We start from the raw sequence: 6,157 nt of genomic DNA, 5'->3' as shown, positions 1-6,157 counted from the left end.
GACATGATAATACAAACTTGATAACATAAGACACGCAGCATGAAACACGAAGGGTGAGGGGAAACTTAAATACAGGGGAAGAAAACACAAGGAGTCTAATAACCAAATGAACTTAGATAACCTAATGAACAAAATAAACTCTGGGTCAAAAGACCCAGGATCATGACAATTTTTGACAAGACATGTGCTTCAACGCACATATTAAACAAATATGTAGGACTGCTTTCTTCCATTTGCACAACATCTCTAAAGTTAGAAATATCCTGTCTCAGAGTGACGCTGAAAAACTAGTTCATGCATTTATTACTTCCAGGCTGGACTACTGCAATTCATTATTATCAGGATGTCCAAAAAACTCTCTGAAAAGCCTTCAGCTAATCCAAAATGCTGCAGCAAGAGTGCTGACAGGGACTAGAAACAGAGAGCATATTTCTCCTGTTTTGGCTTCCCTTCATTGGCTTCTTGTTAAATCCAGAATTGAATTCAAAATCCTGCTCCTCACATAGAAGCTCTTAAATAATCAGGCCCCATCTTATCTTAATGACCTTGTAGTACCATATCACTCTATTAGAGCACTTCACTCTCGCACTGCAGGCTTACTTGTTGTTCCAAGAGTATGTAAAAGTAGAATGGGAGGGAGAGCCTTCAGTTTTCAGGCCCTTCTTCTGTGGAACCAGCTTCCAGTTTGGATTCGGGAGACAGACACTATCTCTACTTTCAAGATTAGGCTTAAAACATTCCTTTTTGCTAAAGCATATAGTTAGGGCTGGACCAGGTGACCCTGAATCCTCCCTTAGTTATGCTGCAATAGACGTACGCTGCCGGGGGATTCCCATGATGCATTGCGTTTTTCCTTTCCAGTCACCTTTCTCACTCAACATGTGTTAATAGACCTCTCTGCATTGAATCATATCTGTTATTAATATCTGTCTCTCTTCCCTAGCATGTCTTTTATCCGGTCTTCCTTCTCTCATCCCAACCGGTCGCAGCAGATGGCCCCGCCCCTCCCTGAGCCTGGTTCTGCTGGAGGTTTCTTCCTGTTAAAAGGGAGTTTTTCCTTCCCACTCTCGCCAAAGTGCTTGCTCATAGGGGGTCATATGATTGCTGGGGTTTTCTCTGTATCTATGAAGCGCCTTGAGGTGATTTTTGTTGTGATTTGGCGCTATATAAATAAAATTGAATGACCTACGAACTTCTAACCTGTCACGGTCGGACGGTCTTCCCGGACGACCTGCTTGTTTGTTTGTGATGTGTGTGTATGCCCTCCTCTCTTTCTCTCTCCCTCCCTACTCTGCGGGTCTGGCTGCCGAGGAACGGCGTCTCCGAGAGAGTGAGAAAGGCCGATCTCTGACCCGGAAGTGTAATCTTCGGCTCCAGCTGCCGCTAATCTTTCCTCACTAGACGGAGGTATTTAACGATGTGTCCAGACGGCAGTCGACGCTGGATTGTACTCGGAGCTCGGTAGCTAAGTGTGCGCGTGATCTTGTCACCCGCGTGGCCAGGCAAGCCTTCTCATCCGTTGTTGTGTTTGCTCGACTTTCAGATTGGAGAAGTACGGGACGGAGGAGTGGAGTAAAGGATTCACTGGTGTTTTCGGGAGGAGGAGCTCACACGGAAGGAGCGCACACAGACCTCACGGGAAAACTCACCTTCACCACTTCTGGGAACTAAGAAAAAGGACAATTGTTGGATATATTGATGTTTAAGGACTATTTTTCACGCACTGTAAATAAACGCACTGTCTGCTTCAACCCAGAGCTCCGCGCTTGAGTCCATACCTTCCATCAGCCCTGACATAACCTCTGCGAGTCAATCGTACAGTTTGAGCAGGAGCTGAATCGCGCGACTGAAAAAATTGCACAGTGTATGCTCAGCTTAAAGCAACATGGAAGAGAAAATCTAATGTCAGTGCTCCAGGGTAAAACCTTGTTAAAATGCCTGTTACCTTGAAAAATATGACCTAGTCTCTCCTGTATGATAGTGAAAGAGGTCATAAGTCTATCATATCATGAGGCCAAGAAAATAGCATGATTTAAAAAAAAAAAAGAAAATACAAGAATTAATATAAACAAGCACGATTCAACACAATTATCAGCTATCAAGAACAACTGTCACATATACAAATTTGAAAGAGAGAGAAGCTCTCTAACGTTCACACTCTCCTTCATTTAGGTTGCTAAAGTGACTTTTGAGATCTGATCCTTAAACCTTGAAAGATCTATTCTCTGCTCTCAATTTAGACCTGACCTTTCCAAGCAGCCAGCTAGACTATACCACCATGAAAATAGGATCAAGGCAGGAAAGATGCAATCAGTCTGTATGGGCTCACAACTTAAGCCAAAAAAAGAAGAAGAAGAGCTGTTTGTGTACCAGTGTGTATTCTCTTACAGTATTGACACTTCTGGGTGTTTTACAGCCTAATTTGCTGGGCCACTGAAGTATTTATAGACATCCCTATCCAGAATAACCACATGCAAATTAACCTTCATCATAAATAATCCTCTGGGAAAAAAATGCAGCCACATAACTGAACACAGGTGCAAAATACTTGTTTGCTGTTTTTAAAATGTGCCAGAGAGCTTGTTTTTCTGTCATTCAGTGTTATGGTTGTTTTGCTTTCAGTGAATATCATTAATATATGGCTCCCTGTTTCAGACGTCCTTGCTTGACAAGGAGTTCTAAATTTGCACAAGTGGTTAGGAGGACACTCATCTCAGCTTTGCAGGGCCAAGCCTGTCTTCCTACTTAACCAGGGCCAAATTTATGCCCAGTGATAAAAAAAAAAATACATAAAATAAAAGCAAGGAGTAGCCTGGGGCAAGAAATGGCAATAAGAAGTGCAAGCCCTCAATGGCAGTAATTTAGAGTGACTTATAACTCAATGACAGGTGCAAAAAGGCTTCACCAGCATGCCAGTCAAAAAGCATTCCTGTTTTTGTAACATGAAAACAAAATGTATGGCCCCCCAAAAATTATTTTCATTTTAAACATCCCATGTACACACTGGAATATTAGAACATCAACTCAATTTCCATTCCTACATTTTGATATATATATTTCTTCTTCTTCTTTTTTTTACGCCAAATGCGCATACCCTCAACAAAAATGACAAAAAATAAAAATAATAAGAAAAAATAGATACAACATATACACACACACTACCAGTCAGAAGTTTGGACACATCGTAACACTTGATGGTTTTTGCGACTGCACTTGGGGACACATTCAAAGTTTGACTGACCTTCACTTTTTAAAGTAATGATGTTGTTTCTCTTCACTTAGCTGATTGCTTCTTGCCATAATATGATTTCTAACTTTTGTCAAATAGGGCTGTCAGCTGTGTACCAACCTGACTGCTGCACAACACAACTGGTGATCCCAACCCCATTAAGCAGCCAAGAAATTCCACAAATGAACCCTCACAAGGGAAACCTGTGAAGTGAAACCAATTCAGGTGACTACATCATGAAGCTCATTGAAAGAAAGCCAATGCTTTCCAGCACTGTCAACTGATGTCTTCAGTGTGAATTTACAATGCAGAAAGTAGTAAAAATAAAGAAAATTACATGAGAAGGTGTGTCCAAGCTTTTGACTGGTAGTGTATATAATTATACTGCGGCACATTGTTTTTAATCAGTAGCATGACTAAAAGTCCTTTCAGTTCTCTGCAGTTGAAATATTACCAGGGTGTAGGGTCACACCTGTTTCAGCTGGAAATGACAAAAAAAAAAAAAACCACACAAAAAAACAAACTATTAATAAATTCACAGTTGCATTCCCTAGCATGGGCAGTTTAATTTTATTTATTTTTTTCCTAAGATTACCCAGACACAGAAATGTGTCATTTTTACACCAAAAAGGTTAGGCAATAAGGCATAGGAAACAAATTAAAATGACATGCTTTTGTTAGGTCAAGTGTGCTTGTAGTTATTTGAAGTCGAATTTCTATTTACCATATTGCTAGGATAAAATGCACAGTGGTTGCTGTTTCTCTACCCTGACTTTCCTTAACTCATATACAGGGTGGCTGTAGCTCAGGTGGCAGAGGAGGTCAGCCACTAACCCGAAGGTCGGTTAGATGGTGGTTCGATCCCAAAGGTCGGAGGTTCGATCCCAGACTGCTCCAGGCTGCATCCTTGGGCAAGATACTAACCCCATGTTTGCCTACTGGTGGTGTCCGGCAGCCTCGCCTCTGTCAGTGCGCCCCAGGGCATCTGTGGCTACAATGTAGCTTGCCATCACCAGTGTGCGAATGTGTGTGAATGACTGAATGTAGTGTAAAGCACTTTGATGTCCTTAGGGACTAAGTAAAGAGCTATACAAATACAGACCATTTACCATTTGCTGACAAATATTCAAGGGAAGACAACAGAGCCAAAAACATACAAGGATATTCATGCACACACCAACAAACAAAACCAGACAGGCCTAACATAAAGGTGGAAAAATGAAGGCTGGCGTCATGCGGGGTGCCGATAAGAGTGCCGTTCCCTGCTTTACTCCCTCGGCTCCATATCCATAGCATCTGCTCTGCTCTCATTAATCATGTGAGAGGTGGGCAGGAGGCTGCCAGTTGAAATAAAGCTTGATCATCACATGGAGTGCTGCGGACCACATCCTGCCATTTAGCGAAACTGTTTTTGTCGTGTCTCTTCCCCATCTAGCCACAATGCTACACTGCCTGTTAGTTTTCCCCGTACACCATGTCACATAGCTGGCTCAACATGGACTCAATGCCATCTGTTGGTGACTGTCCCCCTATAACCTAGCGGAGAACATGAAGGCTGCCCTGCCCAAATGTGTCAGTTAACTGGGGTTTGACAAACCATCCACCTCCAGTTTATAATAGAGATGGCACGATACCACTTTTTAATGTCCGATACTGATTCCGATATCATAAATTTGGATATCTGCCGATACCGATATGAATCCGATATAGCGTATTTTGTAATCAATAAAACTGTTTTTATAAATATCTTGCTGCATTTTGTATAAGTTCATACTCAAGTTTTTTAAAAATAGAGACTGAAGCTATTCTGTTATACCTGTATGCAAAAAATACACTCCACTCAAAACATTTTATAGTTCAGCAACACTGATCTATCTAATAAATTTAAACCTACACCTTCCTCTCTATTCTGGTATTTTAAAGAGTACTTACCTACCTAACTAATAGGGTTGCCAACTCCCAACTCCCTGCGAAAATATTAGGGAACCACCCCCCGCCCTTAATTGATGTAATCAACTTTAATTTAATGCAAGTGTAAAACAAATGCACAGAAATCAATTATTTTTCTACAGTAATTAAATAGATTCAACATCTTTCTTCAACAGAATTGCAGACTGCACAGATGGTACCTTCCCAAAGGAAAAAGTACTATAGCTTACTAGGGTGTATATTAGATTTATTAGTTACTATATACAATAATGGATTTCTATACATTTAATCAGATGACCACTTTTGTTGTAAGATTCAGATAATTATTTATTCAAAGTTTTTAAATGATATAACAAAGAAAAATATTTCTTTGTGCCCCCCTCTCCCTGTTAATGCCCAACCTGCCCCCCGACAAAACTTTGCTAGACCCGCCCCTGCACAGTTACCAGCTGTCAGCAACATAGAAAAGGATCCTGGTGTTATTTGTCTCTCAGAAACAGTTCATAACTTCCCTTCAACTCATTCCTGTCACCTAAAAGGTAAACCTGTTTCTCCATCACCTGCTCAGCTCTGATGATTCAGTAAGGACATCTCCTGGTTTCATCTTCATGTTTCCCTCTCACCACAAACGGATATCATGACCAGCAGCTTTTACAGCCGTGGCTCCAGCAGACCTCAGCTGATACTAGAAAGTAATATTAAATACATTCTAACGACAGCTGATCAAGCTTAAACGTGCTGCTGTTGTTTATCCGCTGGTCTCCTCTTTCTAGCGCAAAGTGGGCGATAAACAAACAAGACGAGACTTGCGGCAGAAAAGCCGATCAGCTGATCATTGATCAGTTTCATGTTTGAAGTAATAACAGGAGATGAAGGGGGAGTGAATGAGATAAGTAGATGCAACTGCGCAGCAAAGACAGCTTTGTGTCTATTTTTTTTAAATTCTAGCTGAAGTACGGGACAAATCGCTTCCTTTTCACCTCAATATGGAACTCCGAT

At 41.2% G+C, this 6,157-nt stretch overlaps 1 long non-coding RNA gene across 1 annotated transcript; it reads left to right on the top strand.

The window, feature by feature from the left end:
• Window positions 1-254: 254 nt before the first annotated feature.
• On the top strand, window positions 255-4,960 carry LOC113027885 (uncharacterized). Its single transcript, XR_003273157.2, has 3 exons — window positions 255-1,461; window positions 1,544-3,454; window positions 4,023-4,960. It is a non-coding gene; the product is annotated as an uncharacterized LOC113027885 (long non-coding RNA).
• The last annotated feature ends 1,197 nt before the right edge of the window (window positions 4,961-6,157 follow it).

This window comes from Astatotilapia calliptera, chromosome 8 (assembly GCF_964374335.1).
Source record: "Astatotilapia calliptera chromosome 8, fAstCal68.1, whole genome shotgun sequence".
Classification (NCBI taxonomy): domain Eukaryota; kingdom Metazoa; phylum Chordata; class Actinopteri; order Cichliformes; family Cichlidae; genus Astatotilapia; species Astatotilapia calliptera.
The sequence above is the reverse complement of the archived record's forward strand: the minus strand, read 5'-3'. Positions and strand labels throughout refer to the sequence as shown.